This window comes from Lepidochelys kempii, chromosome 4 (assembly GCF_965140285.1).
Source record: "Lepidochelys kempii isolate rLepKem1 chromosome 4, rLepKem1.hap1, whole genome shotgun sequence".
In the NCBI taxonomy this organism is placed as follows: Eukaryota; Metazoa; Chordata; order Testudines; family Cheloniidae; genus Lepidochelys; species Lepidochelys kempii.
In genome coordinates this window covers 131275087-131298313 of record NC_136383.1, presented here as the reverse complement: position 1 = coordinate 131298313, position 23227 = coordinate 131275087, and positions in this window count along the sequence as shown.

Genomic DNA, 23227 nt, shown 5'->3' with positions numbered 1-23227 from the left:
GATCAGGACATTGAATCCATTAATATGCTGCTCTGTCTCCCAGTTTGATTTCCATCAGCTTCACTGCTGAAAATCACAGAGGCTACGAAAAAGGACATCCAACCATATGCAGTCAACAGAGCAACACTAGCAGGGTGGCCAGAAGACAAAAGCCAAACACTGGTAGGAGCGGAGGCATATTTTCAAATTAAAGATGAGCTGAGTGTGCAGGCATGGGGGACAGAGAGCAGTTGTTCCCATCTCATTATATAAGGATGTCATGCAAAAAGCACATGCCTCACGCCTTGGCATGGACAGCTGCCTTAGATGGCCTCCCGAGTGTGTTTACTGACAATGAATGAATACACAACTCTTTTTCTTGACAGACACCTGCTCGTCATGTGATAACTGCCAGCACAAAGAGACTCTGGTACCATATGAGCTACCCATCCAAGCACGGGGAAAGGAGTGGGTAGGTGAATTTACTGTCTGTGAAAAACAGTTCTTGATTACAATGCACTATTATTCAAATTCTGGGAGATTGATACCCTGCCTAATGCAAGAAGCAAATCAGTGATTGACAAACTGAGGGTCCATTTTGCAATATACGGCATTCTGGACACTGCATTCACCAACAATGGACCCCAATTGGCCTTAGAAGAATTCAAGGAATTTGCATGCCAGTGGGAGTTTGGCCACCACACTTCCTCCCCACAGAGTAATGGCAATGGCAAGGTGGAATCAGCTAACAGACTGTTACACAAAGATGTTACTTCTGGTTCAGACAGCTTGCTAGCATTTTTGGCACATAGGAATACCCCATCACTGGTGAGTCAAAACAGTCCAGGACAGGCACTGATGGGATGAAAGACCAAAACCCTTCTACTGATGAGGGGAGACCTGTTGCAGCCAGAAGAATGGAGACACCGTGAGAAGAGATGGCCGATAATTAGAGAAAGCAGCCTTTGGAATACAAAGGGTCAGTCAAGGACCTACTGGCCTTGGAGACAAGCACTCCTGTAAGGATCCAGCCATCAGAGAGACACCAGAAAGAGTGGATTAAAGGTGTCATGGGGTATGTACATTGGGTGCACCGGCATTCTGACAGATTTCAATTGGTCCACCAAGACACTGGGAAGCTACTGTCTCACCAGGCCTTGGTCACACCTTTCTGTCACTAGGGAATTAGCAGAGGGAGGCACCAGCAGGGGTCAGTGGCCCGCCCCTCAGGCGGGGGAGGGGGAGCGCCGGCACGGGTCCGTGGCCCGCCCCTCAGGCGGGGGAGGGGGAGCGCCGGCACGGGTCCGTGGCCCGCCCCTCAGGTGGGGGAGGGGGAGCGCCGGCACGGGTCCGTGGCCCGCCCCTCAGGCGGGGGAGGGGGAGCGCCGGCACGGGTCCGTGGCCCGCCCCTCAGGCGGGGGAGGGGGAGCGCCGGCACGGGTCCGTGGCATTGTTGGGATTCTGCTACCCGAGGCAGGTCGGCTGGGATTGGGGAACGCAGGCCCCACCAGCTCCACTGTGTTCGAGCCCAGGGCCCTGACAATGGCAGGAGGAAAGGGTCCCACCATTGGGACAGAGGGGGGCCATCCACAACATGCTGACCAAACAGACCCAGCGTACTGTCCAGGTCTGCCCCTGGGCTACTTCCTACCCGGTCTCTCGAGCAGGTCCCTCTGGTCCCTCCAGCTCAGCAGGGTATTGAGCTGCTGGCAGCTCCTGCTCCTGCTCTTGCTCCAGGTCCGGCCCACGCTGACCCGGGTTACCGCCTGGCTCCTCCAGTTCCTCCGGGTATTCGGTGGCTGGCCACCCCTGGTCGCCCCAGTCCTTCCTCCAGGTCAGGTTTCTCCTGGCCCAGGGCCTCCCCTGGCTCAGCAGTAAGGTCTGGAGGGAACAGCCTGCAACCTGGGTCTCCCTCCCCCCCCTGGTGCTGCCCTGACTGGGCCAAGGGCCCCGCCCTTTGTACTTCCTGTTCCACCCCTCCCCCTCCAGGGGTGGAGTCAGCTTGGTCTGGCCCCGCCCACTCAGGCTGAGAGAGTGGCCCTTTACCCTCTGGTTCAGAGGGAAGCCACCCTGGCTCCCTACAGGCATCATACAAGGTGACTATGGGAGAGGGACAAGTGATCTGAAGGAACAGGAGACACTTATGAGTCAGCTGACACAGCACCCAGAGAAAACCTACAGAGATACAGAGATCACCACAGAATGAAGAGACTGAGAACCATCTGGAGGCCAACCCCACAGGGAGGGAGTAGAATCCACACAGAGATAATTTGCTAGATTCAGAGACAGGTGACAGAGAGACAGAGATGGGTCACTCCTGGTGTGGTCGCCTGTTGAGGAGACCAAACAATCTCAAAGACTCTGTAACAAGTCTTTGGTAAAGACAAGACTCCAAGGTGGCTATGTGCTAGCAAACTCTGGCTGAAGGGACATGGAGTTTCTGGGTATCAATTATTTTTTTCTAATGTGCATATTAAAATGTTTGTAAAATAGATGTAAATAGATAAAATAGATGTACAATAAAATAGATGTATTATGATCAGTGGAACTGAAGTCAGAGGAACCAGGTTCTCTGGAGGGGCTGTTATTGACTGAATACCACAAAAACAGGAATGTGGGGAGTTAGGCTGGAAGCAACTCTTCCACATGGTAAGAGCGGTGCACAGTGTTTAACAAACTTCCACTTGTTCAACTTAACCTGTATTCAGCCTTACCCTTTGCTAATGAAACACTCCCCACCATCCATGACTAACTCATTTTTTGTGCTGGCCTTAATGAACATGCTTTGGCATGTTATATGGGGTGGCTGGAGGTACTGTCTGGAAAATGGTTCATCCCTGCATTTAAAGTCACAGATATTATATGATTGGTTCTTAGCAATTATTCTATTCTAGATCATGTAAGAGTCATGCACAGATTATCTGCTCTGTGACAGCAGAATCAGGCCCTCAGATTTGTTAACATGTGATATGTATGCATATTGCTGGAATTCAAGATAAACTGGACACTTACTTAGATACCAATGTTCTATCAAGATTTAGATTAGAGACTTTACCATACAGTGGTTAAACATACGCAGCTCACCTTATACTGTACTGTAATCAGACAGATTACAAAATCTGGGTATGGAACGGGAGTTTCCTGCTTCATGAATCAGGCATTTTCCATACGATCCATTTCTTGTGAGTACAGGGAGACAGTTATTGGTTGAGTTGGTCCTCTGTGTTTTTTTAAATTATTATTTCTGTGGTTTCTACATTGTATTATTACAATATACTGATCTTTATTAATAAATAGATTAGATGAATGTAAGTGCTTTGATAGAATTCAGATGTAAATGAGTGGACCATTAAAATTAGGTGAGCCTGAAAGATTTTTTCAGATTCCATTAACTGTTAGACATGAACCCAAGTGGTAAAATTGGTCTCTCTATGTGGGTTCGGTTCTCTAGTCTCTCTCTCTCTATTCATTGTGCGGATATTTTTAAACACATAGCACATCTCAGGGCTTTACTCATAGCATCTCTACTGCATGTTGATTTTTTTCTTTGCAAATTGCATCCCCATTCCTCCCTCCTGCCCCCGCAGCCCCCATAGAATTAAACGTATTTTAGACTAGGCATATGATGCATTCCGTTCTAAATCAGGACCTTCATTTATTACAGTCATTTTCTGCAGTGGCTGTAAATTAGATAATTATTCTCTCTAAGCTCTTCAAAGTAAAAAGTCAGAGAGGTTTTCACTCAGTGATGTGTGCATTGTCAGTAATTCAGCAGCATGTCCAACTAATTCGCTCTCTTTAGAGTTCTGAAGCAACAGAACAATTACTAAACGGCAATAGTGAACTTTTTTTCCCCAGAGAATAGTTATAAATATTCACAGACACACCACCTTTTGCTAAGATCTCACCAGCTAAGTAGGCTCTGCCGGCATCAGTAGATGGGAGATCATTTAGTCACACTTGGGCGGGAGATCACTTAGTCACAGTTTCCTGCTGCATAGGAATAAATGAAGTCCTTAGTTCAAACTTCTCTAGATTTTTGGAGGAGCAGGGAAAGTTTTGAACTACTGATCCCACCCCCTCCAGCTTTGGCTAGAGGTTGGATGCTAAAACCAGAAGTGGCCTATTTTTTAACATGATCTAGATATGGTCAAAGTCGCATCAGAACAGCTGTGGTCTTGTGAAACTTTGGTGCAAGTCACAGGAAATTACAAGATTAGCTAAATACTGTCATTTTGGGTTGAACTTTTGCTCGAAAGATGACAGATATCTTGTCTGGTTTTCCACTGCATTGGTTCCAAGGCATCATTGAGCCCTTTCTGATCTGTCATCAATGATTCTTTTATTTTCTTTTTCCCACAGCATTGCTTTTTTACCATGCTGCCTCTGTGGATAAACCAACCTGTTTGCCAAGCCACTCACATTTTTCATTCTGATCCGTCTAAGAACTCATTCCTGCCATTTTGTCTGGGATGACTTTAAAAACAACAACAACCATCCTTATGGATAGAAATGCCATTGACTTACCCTTAACCCTCACATTTTACTTGTACACGTGCTGTGTATTTCTTGTTTCAGAGATTTGTCTATTTGTTTTGTTATTGAGGAACTGTGTTGCATTCTCACCACCAAGCCTACTTCCTCCCCACCCCCCCGCAGCTGTTCAATGTTCATATTATCATTGGTCTGTGACATGTTTTGAATGGCAGAGCTCTGTAGGACATATCAATTAATTTCTCACTGCTGATATTGGGGGAAAGTTTTGTTTAGCACTGTTCTAAAATGTTTTTTGGTTGAGAAATGCCCCCTTTTACATCAGTTTTAATAGAATGTATTTGTGTTTCTTGTTTTCAAAATGTGTCTGAAAACAATTTATTAAATTTTTGATTTTTTTTAAATTCCATCATGTCACTAAGCTGAAAAAGATTTAAAAATATTTGTTTCAAAAATGAAAAAAAAGATAAAGACATTTCATGTTTAAATAAGGAAGAGGTGCTAAAATTATTTTGATTTTTTACAAAATTAAAAAGCGACCAGCTCTAATTTTATAAGAGATTAACTGTGTGGTTGGAAATGGCACAATTCTTAGACATGTCCTTATGCGTCAGAATTTGAAGTCTTTAAATCAAGCCTGGTTATCTTTCTAAAAGATATGTTATAGCTCAAACAGAAGTTATGGGCTTGATGCAGAAATTCTTGAGTGAGGTTCTGTGTTCCACAGGAGGTCAGACGAGATGAGCAGAATGCTGTCTTCTGACTTTAAATGTCGATGAACTTTCCTTGTTAGATCTTTCTTCCTGCTGCTCCTTATCTACCTCGTCTTCCAAATTCAGTTATTCTACCTTTTGAAAAGTGGACACTAGTGCATCCTCTTCTGAGAGCAAAGTGCTTATTAATTCATAGATTCATAGTTTTCAAGACCAGAAGGGACTGTTGTGATCATCCAGTGTGAGATCCTGTATAACACAGGCCAGAGAACTACCTCAAAATATTTCCTAGAGCAAATCTTTTAGAAATACATCCAATCTTGATTTTAAAATTGTCAGTGATGGAGAATCCACCAGGACCATAGGTAAATTGTTCCTTTGGCTAATAATGCTCACTGTTAAAAAGTTATGCCTTATTTCCAGTTTGAATTTGTCTAGCTTCAACTTCCAGTCATTGGTTCATGCTTTACCTTTCTCTGCTAGACTGAAGTCAAACGCCTTAGAAAAGTCTAAGTATATTACATCAACACTATTACCTTTATTAACCAAACTTGTAGTCTCATCAGAAAAAGATATCAAGTTATTTTGACAAGATCTATTTTTCATAAACCCACGTTGATTTGTATGAATTGCATTGCCCTCCTTTAATCCATGAGTAAAGGACAGCATGTGGCTGTGCTGCTTCACAAGCAAGTAGGGACCATTTCTGGCTCAGTTGGTATACCGTTCCTGGTTTTCTACCCTCCTACTCCTTTGGCATGCATTAGTCCTACACACCAAGCAAATCCCTTCCCACTATGTGTCACTTCGGCTGTGCAGGGTATTGTTTGATATAAATTGACACCTTGATTGATGGGTTAATTGATTAAACTAATGGAATGATGTAAAATTAATAAGATACACTTTAAATGGATTAAAAACTGGCTAACTGATAGGTCTCAGAATTCGGCTATTGCTTGCCAATTTGAATGCTTCTGTACAGTCTCTTTGGCCTGGGTGAGTTTATTACTGTTTACAGATCAAAGGAGGGTGCGCTTTATTGGTATTGAGCTTGCTGTTTTTCTCAGTAGGATTCCTGACTTTTGCCTATTGATCCATTTATTTTCTTGCTGCTGTGCATGACCCTTTATTGACTGCTGGGCTAATATTTTTTTCCCTCTTCAGTAAACATGATTAAACCTTATTTAATTTGCTGCAGCCGTATTCTTTCTGTGGTCTCTTCAGCCATTCAGCTAACATGGTGCAAAGCATGCTCATCTGCTATATAGTGCCCACTTTGCACTCTTTCAGATATCAGTGTCAATCTTTCAATAACAAGTATAAATTATTGGAGATTCACTGGTACCTGTTGTCTATCATCAGGTGGATCAGAAATTGGTCACAAGTGGCATGGAGGGAGAGAAAATTTATGAAGAGGTTTTTTTAACCCTCTGCAGATCCTTTTTACATTTATGAAACTTGACTTGTTGCTATTGGGGGAGGGAGGTTCGGGTGGGGGAGGGGTAATAATTCTTCAATACTGGAAGATATAACAAAGATAGGAGCTGTAGCCCTCCTACAAGAGGCATGTTGGAGTTAGTAGGAATAAAAAACGATAAGATTATGTTGAAATGTAAGAGGATTCCATAGAAATCACTTTAACAACCCACAATTAAATTTAATAGAAAATCAGTTCATTTATTAAATTACTTTTTAACCATCCTATAGAATCCAAAAAAACAGGAATATAACTCTCTACTGAATTCTATAATATAGCTCCCAAAGCCTCTCCATTTCTCTTCAGTTCCACCAGGAAAGGTCCCAACTCTAGTGCTTTTCACATGATTCATTGGTGTCAGTGAGACTTCTCATATAGGGCACAATTGTACCGTCTGTCATGTACTAGCACAGGGAGCGTAAGGGGCATAAGGCATCCTCTTATTCCTCTCTGTGGAACCTTTCATAATGCAGGTTGCAGTGTTGTTGGAGAGAAGACTTTGTAGGGTGGCTACGTGGGTGGGCAGTAGGTGGAGCCTGGGCTCCTACTCCTAAAACAGTAGCCTGCACAGCTGAGTTGACACATAGAAGGAAGGGAGTTGCTTGGGGTGTAGGACTGACTGCACGCCAGTGGAGTATGGGAGTAGAAAACCAAACACAGAATTGCACCTGAGTCACAAATGAGCCCTAGTTTGCTTGTGAAGCAGCACAACCCACTTGCTGCCCTTTACTCATTTCTTGCGGTAAAAGCACAATGTATCCCAAGGGAAGAGCAGCAGGATCACGCCCCCATTTTCCTCCACCCAACTCATCCCTGGCCTGTGACACTCCCTATTATTCTAGGCCTGCTCCTCTCTTGTGTGGAAATTTCTGCTGGTGCCAAACTTTGTGGACAAATGGGTATTAGCCGGAGGCCTCCAAATTCCTTTTTATTTGTGATGTGTAACAGGCCTTGAACCCAGGTATGCAGAGACAATACACTGGTTCTCCAACACACTCCAGCCGCTGCTGATACTTTTAATAAATTTCCTGTGACCAGTATGCAAATTAGGAGTTCAAGTTCCTTTCCAGCTCGGTTGCTTGAAACTCATCATGGGACTTGTGAGAGGTGAATTTTCTTCACAAGTTCAAAGTTCCAATCAAAATCTTTTTGCCTTGAGGGCTGCACTGCAGTTTCAATTCTCTTTTCAAAAGGAAGTTTATCACGGAACACAGACAGCATGTCTGTTTTCTCTCCACTCCGACAGCTTTCTTTCTCCGTTCTCTAAATAGTAACACAGTTCTCTTACACTTCCAACAAGACCTTAAAGCTGCTGGGTCTTGTTCTCTCTCTCTCTCTCTCTCTCTCTCTCTCTTTCTCTCTGTCTCTCTCTTTAATCTTTGTGAGAACAGTCTTCTTTCAGGTCTTTTGTTTTCGAAGATGCAACAAAATCGAACAAGTGTATCCATCAGTCCCTCTGTTCCTGTATACAAGGACAAGAATGGCTTTGAGTTTACGATGCTATTTCATGCTCAGAAAGTGAAGCTGTGTGCACACAGGGAAAAGAAAGGGAGAAGGGAGAGAAAAGAAGGCCTGTCATTAAAAGTGTTCTCTTTTTAAAAGCCTTTCATAATCAGTGCTCCCACATTGGGTCTCACCTCTTGTCAGAGACTAAATTGTACGTCTAGCCTTGTCATAATGAGTGATGGCCTGAGCTATTTACCACAACTAAATGGCATCTGAGAGGTAATCACTATTTTTTCTCTGTCTTTTGTGTAAATCTTTAAGAATTCATGGATAAAGCAGATAGCAGAATCATGCACTGGAAGAAGATATCCATGAAATTATGGCTGAAGTATGCTTTACAGCGCTGCTCTGCAGGAGACCTATACTCTAAGGCTACATCTACATTACACACCACTGCAGTGTATGGTATGTGTAGCTACACACCCCAGTGAAATCCCCGATGTGTCCACACTGCGGTATGTAGCTGCATGTGTCAGTGAAAGGTCCTGGCAGGGGGAGCCTCTGGGGAAAAGCTTCATCAGCTCCCTGCAGCCAGAGCCTTTCACTGAGAGGAAAGCCTCTGGCAGGGGAGAGCTGGTAGAGCTTTTCCCTACTGCCTTCCCACTTCTAGAATCTTTCCCTGCTGGGGGAGTCTTTTCCTGGGGAGTGAAAAGCCTTCAGAGAGGGGAGGCAGCAGCACACTGCACTGCTAAACATAGCAGTGTAGACAGGGAGGCACAACTTGGGTATATACCTGGGTATATACCCACACACATCAGGCATGTCTTTACTCACCTAAGCCATGCCTCACTGGCTACACTGCTATTTATACCCATGCTAGGGGTGCTCTAGGTGTAGGTACTCTACACACTGCCAAAAGAAGGGCACAGTGTAGACACACCTCAAATTGTCCAATGTAATAAAAGTGCAACTCAGCTATTTACATAAAACTTTATAAAAATCAGCAAAAATGGAAGGCAAATAGACTGGTACAAAATGGATTGTTTAACTTCTGCAGAAAAGGACCTAGGGGTGACAGTGGACGAGAAGCTGGATATGAGTCAGCAGTGTGCCCTTGTTGCCAAGAAGGCCAATGGCATTTTGGGATGTATAAGTAGGGGCATAGCGAGCAGATCGAGGGACGTGATCGTTCCCCTCTATTCGACATTGGTGAGGCCTCATCTGGAGTACTGTGTCCAGTTTTGGGCCCCACACTTCAAGAAGGATGTGGATAAATTGGAGAGAGTCCAGCGAAGGGCAACAAAAATGATTAGGGGACTGGAACACATGACTTATGAGGAGAGGCTGAGGGAGCTGGGATTGTTTAGCCTGCAGAAGAGAAGAATGAGGGGGGATTTGATAGCTGCTTTCAACTACCTGAAAGGGGGTTCCAAAGAGGATGGCTCTAGACTGTTCTCAATGGTAGCAGATGACAGAACGAGGAGTAATGGTCTCAAGTTGCAGTGGGGGAGGTTTAGATTGGATATTAGGAAAAACTTTTTAACTAAGAGGGTGGTGAAACACTGGAATGCGTTACCTAGGGAGGTGGTAGAATCTCCTTCCTTAGAGGTTTTTAAGGTCAGGTTTGACAAAGCCCTGGCTGGGATGATTTAACTGGGAATTGGTCCTGCTTTGAGCAGGGGGTTGGACTAGATGACCTTCTGGGGTCCCTTCCAACCCTGATATTCTATGATTCTATGATTCTATGAACTTAAAAGAGATGTGACAGGGAGTCTTCAAAGCTGCTGGTAAAGTCATGGGTTGATATGACAATGAGCTGAGAAGATTTTCATGCCTAGTTTTTTTTAACCTTTCCTCATAGGTCGGACTTGCTAAAGCTTTTATCATTTTTGTAGCTCTCCTCTGGACTCTCTCCAATTTGTCCACCTTCTTCCTAAAGTGTGGTGCGTGGAGGCCTCACCAAGAGCAAGTAGAGAAGGACAGTTTCTTCTAGTCTTACATACAACACTCTGGGTAACACACCCCAGAACTGTATTATTCTTTTTTGCAACTGCATTACATTATTGAATCATATTCTATTTGTGATCCAGTATAACCCTGAGATGCTTTTCAGCAGTGCTACTGCCTAGACAGTTATTCCCCATTTTGTAGCTGTGCATTTGATTTTCGTTCCTAAGTGTAGTACTTTTCACTTGTCTTTATTGACTTTCATCTTGTTGATTTCAGACCAATTCTCAAATTTGTCAAGGTCATTTTGAATTCTAGTCCTGTCCTTCAAAGTCTTAACAACTCCTCCCAGGAGCTTTTTATGACCATACTCTCCACTCCATTAGCCAAGTCATTAATGAAAATATTGAATAGTACCGGACCCCGGACAGACCCCTACATGTGTCCACTAGATATGTCCTCCCAGTTTGACAGCGAATCATTGATAATTACTCTTTGAGTATGATCTTTCAACCAATTGTGCATCCCACCCTATAGTAATTTCATCTAGACCACATTTCCTTGGTTTGCTTATGATAATGTCACATGGGAAGTGTCAAAAGCCTCACTAAAATCAAGACAACATTCCTGAACCATGGTTAAGGAATTCCTGGTTCCTTATAGAACAAGGGTTCTATAAACATCTTATCACTTGTTGGCCCTGAAACACCCCCTTATTTACACAAAAATGGGCTCCTTCTGGAAAGAGAATGAACATGTTTGGCCAAGCTTGATAAGGACTTACAGTCCACTAGATGGCATTTCTGTGTTTGTCTGTCTGTCTGTCTGTCTGTGTGTAGTGTGGTAACTTGTGAATGTCACATCCAAATTCTCATATTTCAGGGAATGTTCTAGGAACAAAATCAGTAAAGTCAGGAACACCTTCAGGAGCTTAAATACAGTCTGGAAATCATCAACATACAACACGAAAACCAAACTTAAGATTTACCAGAGCTGCATACTTTCAACATCCAGAAAGCTGGGGAATGAGAAAATCTGACATGTCCAAACTGTCTTTATTCTATACAACCTGCCTCAGAAAAATCCTCCATTATCTTTTGGCCCAGAACAATCTCAAACCAAGATCTATTGACACAGTGCATCCAAGAGGCTCTGAGCACCATCATTGTCAGGAGGCACTGGAGATGGATCGGTCATGTGCTTTGGATGGAAACTGATTCCATTACCAGAGTAGCAATAAAATGGACACATGAAGGCAAGCGAAAATGAGGGTGCCCAAAACCAACATGGTGAAGAGCTGTGGAAGCCGAGCTGAAAAACCTGGGGCAGAGCTGGGGAACCATTGAAAGACTTGCCAGAAACAGACAGGAGTGGAGGAGCTTCCTCACTGCCCTAAATACCAGAGGTGTAATAGGAACCTGATGATGATGATGATGATCTAGGCATCAATGGTCAGAACAGTGTTGATTTGGGGGGAAATCAGAAAACCAAAATGGGGGACAAATGGAGGCCCTGACAGCTCGTTAGCACAGCCACAGTCCCTCCAATGGTGGGTTGGAATGAGGGAAAGGGAGTAATGAAGGTTTACACAGAACCCCTGTCATAGAAGCAGGGGAAAGAGGGGATGCTACAATGGGTGGAGGGAGGAATGGGGGAGCACACAGAACCCCTGACGGGGGAATACATTGGAGGACCCTGGTATGCAAGAGAGCATATTGGCACTCACAGATCCTGGCATAGGGGGAGAATGGGGACCATGGAATGGGGAACAGAGGGTGGGGGGCACAGAGGACCACTGGTGGGGGAGATTGTAGGATCCTGGTATGAGGAGAATGGGGAATAGGAGTGCATCAGACCCTGCCTTTGGGGAAAATTGTGGGCCCTGGTAGGGGGAGGAGAGAATGGGGCAATCACAATTCTTGGTGGGGGGAGATTGAGGGACCTTTCATTGGGAAAGATGGGAATAAGGGCACATACAGCCTCTGGCATGGTGGGGAATGGGGGACGCTGGTATGGAGAGGAGAATGGGCACACACAACCCCTGCAGGAAGGAGAGTCTTCTATGTGGGGAATACTGAGGGCCTGGGAGAAAGGGGGAATAGGAGCACACACAACCCCTGGCATGGAAGGGAGGTGAAATGAGAGATCCTGGTATGGGGTAGAAACACTTATTTATGTACTTAACTTTGAGCATGTGAGTCCATGAGCCATGGACATCAATGAGACCTCAAATGTTTAAAGGTAGGTTTGTGCTTCAGTGTTTACAGTGTATTAGGCTGAGGGAGCTGAAGCTCAGGTTTCAACCACAAGCTGTGAGAGGACATTACAATGTCCACCAGAGAAAGCTATGGTCCCAAAAGAAAATGTTACTTTGGGCTTCTTCTTCTCATGTCCTGGTACAAATTAGATGTTTTTCCTGAACCTTGCACAAGCGATGGTTCTTTCCATGTCTGCAGCGAGGTCCTTCTTCATACAGGTCTCCCCAAAGAGTTGGCAAATGAGCAGATGATCCATGGTCTGCACCTCACTGCACTCACATATAGTGGTGTCATTAGAATAGTCCCAGTTGATCATATTAGTTTTTGATCTTCCAGTTTGCGTGCACAGGTGGTTCAGGCATCGCCACATTGACCAGTCTGTATTGGCCCCACCAGGAAGGTCCTCCTGCAGTTCCAGATCCATTTCAGTCCAAATACATGCAGTCTTTCATTCCATAACCTCTTTCCTTGCCTTGCCAAAGGCACAACACTCGTTATTAAACCGTTTCACGATTAAAGGCATTTGATTACTCCTATGTGACCATATAATGCATGCCTGGGATCTTCCATTTGCCACAATCTTTTCCTTTGGCTTGCTATCTTCCTCCTAATATCATGTGATGCAATGGCAGCCAGTAAGTACAGGCTATCCTTTAAAAAGAAAAGGAGGACTTGTGGCACCTTAGAGACTAACAAATTTATTTGAGCATAAGTTTTCGTGAGCTACAGCTCACTTCATCAGATGCATGCAGTGGAAAATACAGTGGGGAGAATATACAGAGAACATGAAACAATGGGTGTTACCATACACATTGTAACGAGAGTGATCAGGTAAGGTGAGCTATTGCCAGCAGGAGAGAAAAAAAAACCTTCTGTAGTGATAATCAAGGTGGGCCATTACCAGCAGTTGACAAGAACGTGTGAGGAAAAGTAGGGGGGGAAATAAACATGAGGAAATAGTTTTACTTTGTGTAATGACACATCAACTCCCAGTCTTTATTCAAGCCTAATTTAATGGTGTACAGTTTGCAAATTAATTCCAATTCAGCGTCTCTCATTGGAGTCTGTTTTTGAAGTTTTTTTTGTTGAAGAATTGCAACTTTTAAGTCTGTAATCATGTGACCAAAGAGATTGACATGTTCTCCGACTGGTTTTTGAATGTTATAATTCTTGACACCTGATTTGTGTCCATTTATTCTTTTGTGTAGAGACTGTCTGGTTTGGCCAATGTACATGGCAGAGGGGCATTGCTGGCATATGATGGCATCTATCACACTGGGAGATGTGCTCGTTCACCTGCCACGCCAGCCACGCCACCACACAGCACAGAGCACTGGGTCAGGCTGGGCTTTGCAGCTGCACTGCCTCAGGAGCTCGCAGCCCCCCCTGCCCCACCCAGAGCATTGCGACAGCAGTGCAGTGAGCTGAGGCTGCGGGGGAGGGGGAACAGAAGGGGATGGGCCAGAGACTAGCCTCCCAGGCCAGGAACTCAGGGGCCAGGCAGGAGGGTCCCGCAGGCCAGATGTGACCCGCGGGCCATACTTTGCCCACCTCTGGACTACATGCTCTCTACTCCCCTCTCCCGCATCTACACTGCTGATTTAGCAGTGTAGTGTCTTTCCTCTTCCCCTCCACCAGAGACTTTCCCCTCCTCAGGAAAAGATTCGCTCAGCAGGCAAAGACTCAGCCAGAGCCTTTCCCCACTGTTTTCTCCCTACCAGAGCTTTTCCTTGAGCCTTTCCCCACTGCCTCTCCTCTGCCAGAGCCTTTCACTAACGTGTGGAGCTCCACACTACAGCGTGGATGCAGTCTGCTTTTCACAGCAACGTGTAACTACACATACACGACATGCCACCACCAGTGGTGTAAAGTGCAGACATAGCCTTGCAGTAGAGAGTTCCACTGGGCCAGAGGAGCAAAGATGGTAATCAGAGTCTTCATCTCAGAGCTTTAGATACCCTGGACCCAACCCATGAAATGCTTTGACGATAAGGAGAGACCTTCACCAGATTCAAATTTTTATGGGAAGTCAGTATAGAGGGCAGAGGACAAGTTTATCTGCTTGTGGTAGCCCATGTTGCTGAGATGTGCTGCAGCATTATTTCCTCATGCCCAGGTATACCGCATCCTGTAGTCCAGCTGAGAAGTGAGAAAGGTGTGAATAACAGAGGCCAGGTCATCATCCGGCAGGATGGGATGGAGGCTTCTAGCCGAAAGGAGATGGCAGAAAGTATCACTCATGAGTACTGTCATGTGAGAGCTCAGCATCAGCAAGGAATCCAAGAGTACTCCTAGACTATGGAACACACTGACCAAATGTGAGTGTGAACCTGTAATCACTGGAATCTGCACTATGGTTGCAAACTCTTCAAAATACTTTCTTCTACCCATTGAGCTACGCTGATTTATCGCAGCAGTGGTTCTGGCTTTGAGTCAACATGAGCCCTGCTTTTTTTTTTCTGGTCCAGCTTGTGGCTTGATGTCAAATCAATATAAAACTCAGTCATTTCAGCAAGAAATTAGGTTTGGGTTTTAATTGAGTTTTGCCTTGAGCTTCTGCATTTGATCAAAGCTAGAGCTCCAAACTAAAATGAAGGATGGTACTGAATAAACCTGCCTTTAGACAAATAAAAATGTAAACAGAAACGGCTGTCATTTACACAGCTGCAAGAAACCCTTCATTAGATGTATGGGAGACAGCTGTATCTAACAGCTGTGGCCGTGAGCCAAGGAGTTCAGAGTGAGATGCAAAGTGAAGGGGTTTTTGGATCTGGGGTTTTGGTTGGTGCCCATCTCTGGTGTCAAGTGACTTGTTTTGTGACCCCACAAAAGGGAAGGCAGGAAGCCTGCTACCTACAGACAAATGTCTCGCCTGAAGCACCACTAATTACTGACTCCTTTTTAGTAGCTTTCCTGCTGTTGTGTAGACATACCCTGAAGACCACAGTACCAAAAAACACAGTGTTATAAATGGTTAGGAAATGTTTTTTTTTTCCCACCGTGAAATATTCAGACAATTATCAACACATTTTTATTTGTCAGTATTTTCTTATGAAAATGTTAGTGTTTTCATGGAAAAACCGAAAACCTTTTTTAACTGAAAAATGTCAATTTTCAGTTACCAAAACTAGCTTTGGTTTTTAAGTTTGGTCAGAATGGGACTTTTTCCTGCAGACATTTCCATTTTGACAAAATGAAATCATAGAATCATAGGACTGGAAGGGACCTCCAGAGGTCATCTAGTCCAGTCCCTTGCACTCATGGCAGGACCAAGTATTATCTAGACCATTCCTGACAGGTGTTTGTCTAACCTAATAGCCATTTTCTATCCTCCCCCCCCCCCCCAGCCCCAAAAAAAAAAAAACACCTTTGACAGAGAATTTTTTGAACAGTTCAACATATTGCATTCTAAGGCCCTAAAACCAAACCAAACCAAACCAAAAAGGTGTGGAGCGGGGGAGTGGAAGGGGGGCATTTTATTTGCCTTCTGGGTTTGGAGCCTTTAGGACTTACATTTTCAAGCTTTTATCTGCCACCATAAGAGCTAGAGAGACAAGCTTGTTTTTCTCATGAAGAGAAGTTGGTCCAATAAAAGATATTACCTCACCCACCTTGTCTCTCTAATATCTTGGGACCGACATAGCTACAACTACATTGCATACCATAAGAACTCGTAGCTTATGTAAGTATATGGGAACATCAGCTTCCATTAAAAATAAGCGACTCCAGGAGTTGGAGCTTTTAGAAGAAAATACCAACTATCATGAGAGTTGGCAGCAAAGATTGCTAGTTACCTGCACAGCTATTTCTATCAGATTAATGTTAGACCCTTTCATAGTACCCAGGAGGCCTGTGGTACCAGTAAGAATGATAGTCTTGACAAACAATTTTATTGATCTGTGGAAAAAGGGAGTCACTATTTCCTTGGCTGCCACAGGAGACCAACATGTGATTCAGATGATCAGAGGCACGGTTACATCATTTAAGATCCATGTCTCTATCTAGCTGGCAAGATCAATTTGTTTCTGCAAATAGATTTCTCTCTACTACAATGGGGCAATCAGTCTGAATTCCCAAAGGTTCCATCCTTCGTACTATCCCTTCATTCTGACACGATTCCAACTGGGGATGTTATTAAGCATTATAAAGTTAACCTTCTTGCCTGTGCTGGAAATGGCATTCAATTTTTATCTATCTTTTAAGTCCTTTGAAGCTAAAGTCTTTGTTGTAGTCAGATTGTCTACCTGATATTGAGCCCCTGGCTGAGTGGCAACCTTTATTACTTCTGAGTGTTGATAAATGGAAGGCTGAATGTTGTTTAAAACAGCTTGAGAATATTCACTTGTGAATGTTAAAGCTGTCAGATTGCTATCTTCATTGCAGTTCAAGCTTGCACCCCCCTCTCCTCCAGAGAAGTGAGTTCAGTGTTGATAGCCATCTCTTCATCCTATTGCTGCTTGTCAGTGTCTATCCTTAAATGTGGCTGCAGCAGACACCAGCCTGTGCATTCATTAAGGTGGCGGTATCCTTGAATCACCTTCTTGTCTCCTCCAACTGTTATAACACCAGGGTGACCGGATGATTTGTTCCTTTACACGAACATTAGGCAGAGCCCTGAGAGGGAGAAGTGTGTAGACTGCAATATCCCAAGTGGCCTTGCACCTCTGGGGCACCCCTGAGGCATGATTCCTCCCCTGCTCCACCTTTCATCTGAGGGAAGAGTTACTAACTGCTGGCCTACATTAGCAACAAACTGTGATATACCTCACACTAACTCATCTGCAGTGTCCTGTGAGTGTGTGGAAGGGGGCAAGTATCCACCTTTCCCATCCCACCCTGCTCGCTCCCCACCCACTTGTTCTGGGGTGGGTAGCACCTGTTTACTTCTTCATGCCTATATCCAAGATCCAGGTACTCCATGAAAGAGCATAAATAGGGTTCTGTCTCCCTCTTACTCTATTGCACGGCTGTGCAGTCCATGTCACCAACTAGCCTTATTCCTCAGAGAAATCTTGAATGGAAAGTTCCCCCTGTAGTTTCAACCTCACATTGAAACATACTTGACTTCAACTCTTCTTGTGTTAAAGAGGCACTGAGAAACTCTATCCTTCCATACATCCCTCCCTCTGTTATGAACAACTTGGAACATTACAACTGAATTTGAAAAAATCTCCGTTATTTGGTCACCTCATCATTTGTTCCTTCTTCACTCTGGAGCTATTTACAATGGATCGTAAACTTCATGCTTAAAACTATTCATTTAGCATTGCAGCCTCACAAGCAATGTGGGATAAGGGAACTATGCCAAAAATAAAAGGTGAAGTCCTTGTTTTGAAGACCTTACAGTCTATACAAGTCAATGCAGTACAGAAGGAAACATAGTAGTGTTTGCTTCTTTTAGCTGCAATGTTTTGTTGAACAACTGCATTTTAGGACGTTTTTTGAAAAATAGAAGAAAACAACTTACCATTAATTAAATCCTGTCTCATTGCCTTTGTCCAATGATAAGATTTAATTAAGAGAAGAACTGCATACAAAATTATTCATTTTTATACATCTGTTTCTTATAGGCTGATACCTATCTCTTTTTTTTTCTCCTGTAAAGACCATTCATAGAGTAATTGCTGAAGAACTGCAGCAAAAGATGTATATAAATAAGGGGGAAGAATGAGTAGTTATTTAAACATCAAGGGTCCAATATTCAGCTTGTAGGAGTTGGCATAGCTCCACTGAAGTCAATAGAGCTTTGGCAATTTATATCAGCTGAGGATTTTGGTCCTATGTTTAGCCTCTTAACTACCATATTGTATAGACATTCAGAGATTAGAGTGATGAAAAGCAAGACGTCCTCTCCTCTGGAGTAATGGATGTTCCAAAGGAGACCAGAAGATCAAAACCACCCCCACCTCTTTCCTTAGGTTATAGTTCTCGCTAGAGAGTCTGCCAAGATCCATCCAGCTCCTGGGTGATGGAGAGTCCCACAGAACAAATGGACAAGCCCCTTCAGCCCTCAATACAGAGCTCACTGCTTTAAATCCAGGGCTTTCCACTAGTCTTTTACCTCCCTAGGGTCTTTTGGCATCCTGCCTCTAGACATCCTCCTACTCTTTTCCATGCTTCCTTCCACACAAACCCCATAGAGACCCAGCTGCCACTGCTTTTCTCCTCAGACTTCTCCCTGTGTTGATGGAAGGCTGCTTCTTTGACCATGGCAACCATGTCATCATTCCTTGCTGTCCCACACTTCAAATTAGAAGGCAGCTGTGGATTACTCTCTCTAGAACCCCTCGTTCTGGTCTGAAACTTGGTACTGGAATGTTCTGTACCCTGCGTGCCCTTAAAGGACCGACATAACCTGTGTATGGTCTCCAAAGCACTGCCTATATGCTGAGATATACTCAGTGGGGAGGAAATGGGAAGGTTGTTTTTCTTTTAATATGTGAAAAGAAATCTAGTCGCATATGTACTATACTTGTTTCTGTGCGGTGCTCACTCTAACCTTCTTCTCTCTTGGCAACACGCATATCTAAACATAACAAGAAAAATGGAGAGCATATGGAAAGGAAGCCATGCCTTTAATTGAGCACTTGCATATGGATGCAAAAATTAATTAAAATCATGGTAATGCTGCACTAAAAATCCTTGCTACATGTTAAATCATTGTGATCGTTACAGAGGAAGGTTAAGGTAGGATATTCTTTGGAATGCTTCTGTATAGGAGCCTTGATTCAATCTTCTGTTTTCCATCAGAGACAATGTTCTTGGAACCCATTAGACACCTGGCTCATTGCAGTAGTAAGCTTTTTTATATTTCCTTTATTCACACTTCTTGGTGGCAAACTCAATGGCCTAGATTGTGTCCTGTCAGCATATCCCTGCATTGGGGTGGAAGGGGCGGGGGATCTCTGGAGGAATAGGAAAAGGCAGTCCCTGCCCCAAAAGTGTCTATCTATCTATCTATCTATCTATCTATCTATCTATCTATCTATCTATCTATCTATCTATCTCATTTTAGGTGGTCCTCAATTTCCCTCTGAGCTGGGAGGGTAGTTTCATTACTCCTTTAGATAAATTAGATAAACTATCTATATATTGCATTCTAATCCTGTGTGTGTATATATATACACAGAGAGAGAGAGAATGAGAAAGAATGATAGAAATGTAGGACTGGAAGGGATCTTGATAGTCACCTAGTTCAGTCCCCTGCTCTGAGGCAGGACTAAGTATTATCTAGACCATTCCTGACAGGCTTATGTTTAACCTGTCCTTAAAAACCTCCAGTGATGGAGATTTCACAACCGCCCTAGGTAATTTGTTCCAGCGCTTAACTACCCTGACAGTTAGGAAGCTTTTCTTAATGGCTAACCTAAATGTTCCTTGCTGCAATTTAAGCCCATTTCTTCTGATCCTGTGCTCAGTGGTTATGGAGAACAATTTATCGCCCTCCCCTTTATGACAATCTTTTACGTACTTCAAGACTGTTGTAATGTCCCTGCTCAGTCTTCTCTTCTCCAGACTAAACAAATCTAATATTTTCAATTTTTCCTAATAGATCATGTTTTCTAGACCTTTAATTATTTTTGTTGCTCTCCTCTGGACTTTCTCCAATTTGTCCACATCTTTTGCCACAGTGCGGTGCCCAGAACCAGAGACAATACTCCAGTTAAGGCCATATTAGTGCTGAGTAGAGTAGAATAATTGCTTCTCATCCCTTGCTTATAATACTCTTGTTAATACATCCCAGAATGATGTTGCTTTTTTTGAAACAATATTATGTTGTTGACTCATGTAGTATGTGATCTAGTATAATCCCGACACCCTTTTCTGCAGTACTCCTTCATAGGCAGTTATTTCTCATTTTGTGTTTGTGCAATTGACTATTCCTTCCTGAGTGCAGTATTTTGCATTTGTCCTTATTCGGTTTCATCCTATTTATTTCAGACCATTTCTCCAATTTTTCAAGCTAATTTTGAGTTATAATCCCATCCTCCAAAGCACTTGCAACCCCTTCCAATTTATATTGTTCTCAAACTTTATAAGTGTATTGTCCATGCCATTATCCAAATCATATTGAATAGAACCAGACCCAGGACAGTTCCCTGCAGGGCCCCTTCTTGATATGCTACTCCAGCTTGACTCTGAACCATTGATAACTCCTCTCTGAATATGTTTTTTTCCAACCAGTTGTACATCCGCCCTATAGTAAGTTCAACTAGGCTGTATTTCCCTTGCACACACAAACGCACATACACACACTTGTAAAATCCACAACCAAAATTTCCCAAAAACAGGAGCCAAAACTTAGGCTCCTAAATGGTTATTTTTATGCTTTAATAAGTGGCATGATTTTCAGTAGTGCTAAAGCACCACTAAAGGCAGTAGTAGCTGCTGGGTGCTCAGCAGTTTTTAAAATCAGGCCATTTCTTTAGCAAAATATACAGGGATCCAGGTGTCTGTCATCACAGATATTTTGTTTTATCCCACGTGGCTGCTGTCTCTGTTTCTCAGTGTAGGTGGTCCTCAATTTCCCTCTGAGCTGGGAAGGTAGTTTCATTAATCCTTTAGATAAGTTAGACAAAAAAGCAAACTGGCTTCACCAAACCATTCTTCAGTCAGTTTCCAGTCCCTCTGTAGGCCAGAGCCCTTTGTTGACGATCTTAGTAAACTTCCAACTTGATGTAGAGAAGTGAAGAAGGGATGCTATCCCAGACTGGGACCCCCAAACAAGAAGCAAGTGCCTACTCCAGGCCTCAAGCCCATACTATTTAATAGAATCATAGAATCATAGAATATCAGGGTTGGAAGGGACCCCAGAAGGTCATCTAGTCCAACCCCCTGCTTGAAGCAGGACCAATTCCCAGTTAAATCATGCCAGCCAGGGCTTTGTCAAGCCTGACCTTAAAAACCTCTAAGGAAGGAGATTCTACCACCTCCCTAGGTAACGCATTCCAGTGTTTCACCACCCTCTTAGTGAAAAAGTTTTTCCTAATATCCAATCTAAACCTCCCCCACTGCAACTTGAGACCATTACTCCTCGTTCTGTCATCTGCTACCATTGAGAACAGTCTAGAGCCATCCCCTTTGGAACCCCCTTTCAGGTAGTTGAAAGCAGCTATCAAATCCCCCCTCATTCTTCTCTAGACCCCTAGACCCCTAATCATTTTTGTTGCCCTTCGCTGGACTCTCTCCAATTTATCCACATCCTTCTTGTAGTGTGGGGCCCAAAACTGGACACAGTACTCCAAATGAGGCCTCACCAATGTCGAATAGAGGGGAATGATCACGTCCCTCGATCTGCTCGCTATGCCCCTACTTATACATCCCAAAATACCATTGGCCTTCTTGGCAACAAGGGCACACTGCTGACTCATATCCAACTTCTCATCCACTGTCACCCCTAGGTCCTTTTCCGCAGAACTGCTGCCTAGCCATTCGGTCCCTAGTCTGTAGCAGTGCATTGAATTCTTCCATCCTAAGTGCAGGAACCTGCACTTATCCTTATTGAACCTCATCAGATTTCTTTTGGCCCAATCCTCCAATTTGTCTAGGTCCTTCTGTATCCTATCCCTCCCCTCCAGCGTATCTACCACTCCTCCCAGTTTAGTATCATCCGCAAATTTGCTGAGAGTGCAATCCACACCATCCTCCAGATCATTGATGAATATATTGAACAAAACCGGCCCCAGGACCGACCCTTGGGGCACTCCACTTGATACCGGCTGCCAACTAGACATGGAGCCATTGATCACTACCCGTTGAGCCCGACAATCTAGCCAGCTTTCTACCCACCTTATAGTGCATTCATCCAGCCCATACTTCTTTAACTTGCTGACCAGAATACTGTGGGAGACCGTGTCAAAAGCTTTGCTAAACTCAAGAAACAATACATCCACTGCATTCCCTTCATCCACAGAACCAGTAATCTCATCATAAAAGGCGATTAGATTAGTCAGGCATGACCTTCCCTTGGTGAATCCATGCTGGCTGTTCCTGATCACTTTCCTCTCATGCAAGTGCTTCAGGATTGATTCTTTGAGGACCTGCTCCATGATTTTTCCAGGGACTGAGGTGAGGCTGACTGGCCTGTAGTTCCCAGGATCCTCCTTCTTCCCTTTTTTAAAGATTGGCACTACATTAGCCTTTTTCCAGTCATCCAGGACTTCCCCCGTTCGCCACGAGTTTTCAAAGATAATAGCTAATGGCTCTGCAATCACAGCCGCCAATTCCTTCAGCACTCTCGGATGCAACTCGTCCGGCCCCATGGACTTGTGCATGTCCAGCTTTTCTAAATAGTCCCTAACCACCTCTATCTCCACAGAGGGCTGGCCATCTCTTCCCCATTTTGTGATGCCCAGCGCAGCAGTCTGGGAGCTGACCTTGTTAGTGAAAACAGAGGCAAAAAAAGCATTGAGTACATTAGCTTTTTCCACATCCTCTGTCACTAGGTTGCCTCCCTCATTCAGTAAGGGGCCCACACTTTCCTTGGCTTTCCTCTTGTGGCCAACATACCTGAAGAAACCCTTCTTGTTACTCTTAACATCTCTCGCTAGCTGCAGCTCCAGGTGCGATTTGGCCCTCCTGATATCATTCCTACATGCCCGAGCAATATTTTTATACTCTTCCCTGCTCATATGTCCAACCTTCCACTTCTTGTAAGCTTCTTTTATATGTTTAAGATCCGCTAGGATTTCACCATTAAGCCAAGCTGGTCGCCTGCCATATTTACTATTCTTTCGACTCATCGGGATGGTTTGTCCCTGTAACCTCAACAGGGATTCCTTGAAATACAGCCAGCTCTCCTGGACTCCTTTCCTCTTCAAATTAGTCCCCCAGGGGATCCTGGCCATCCGTTCCCTGAGGGAGTCGAAGTCTGCTTTCCTGAAGTCCAGGGTCCGTATCCTGCTGCTTACCTT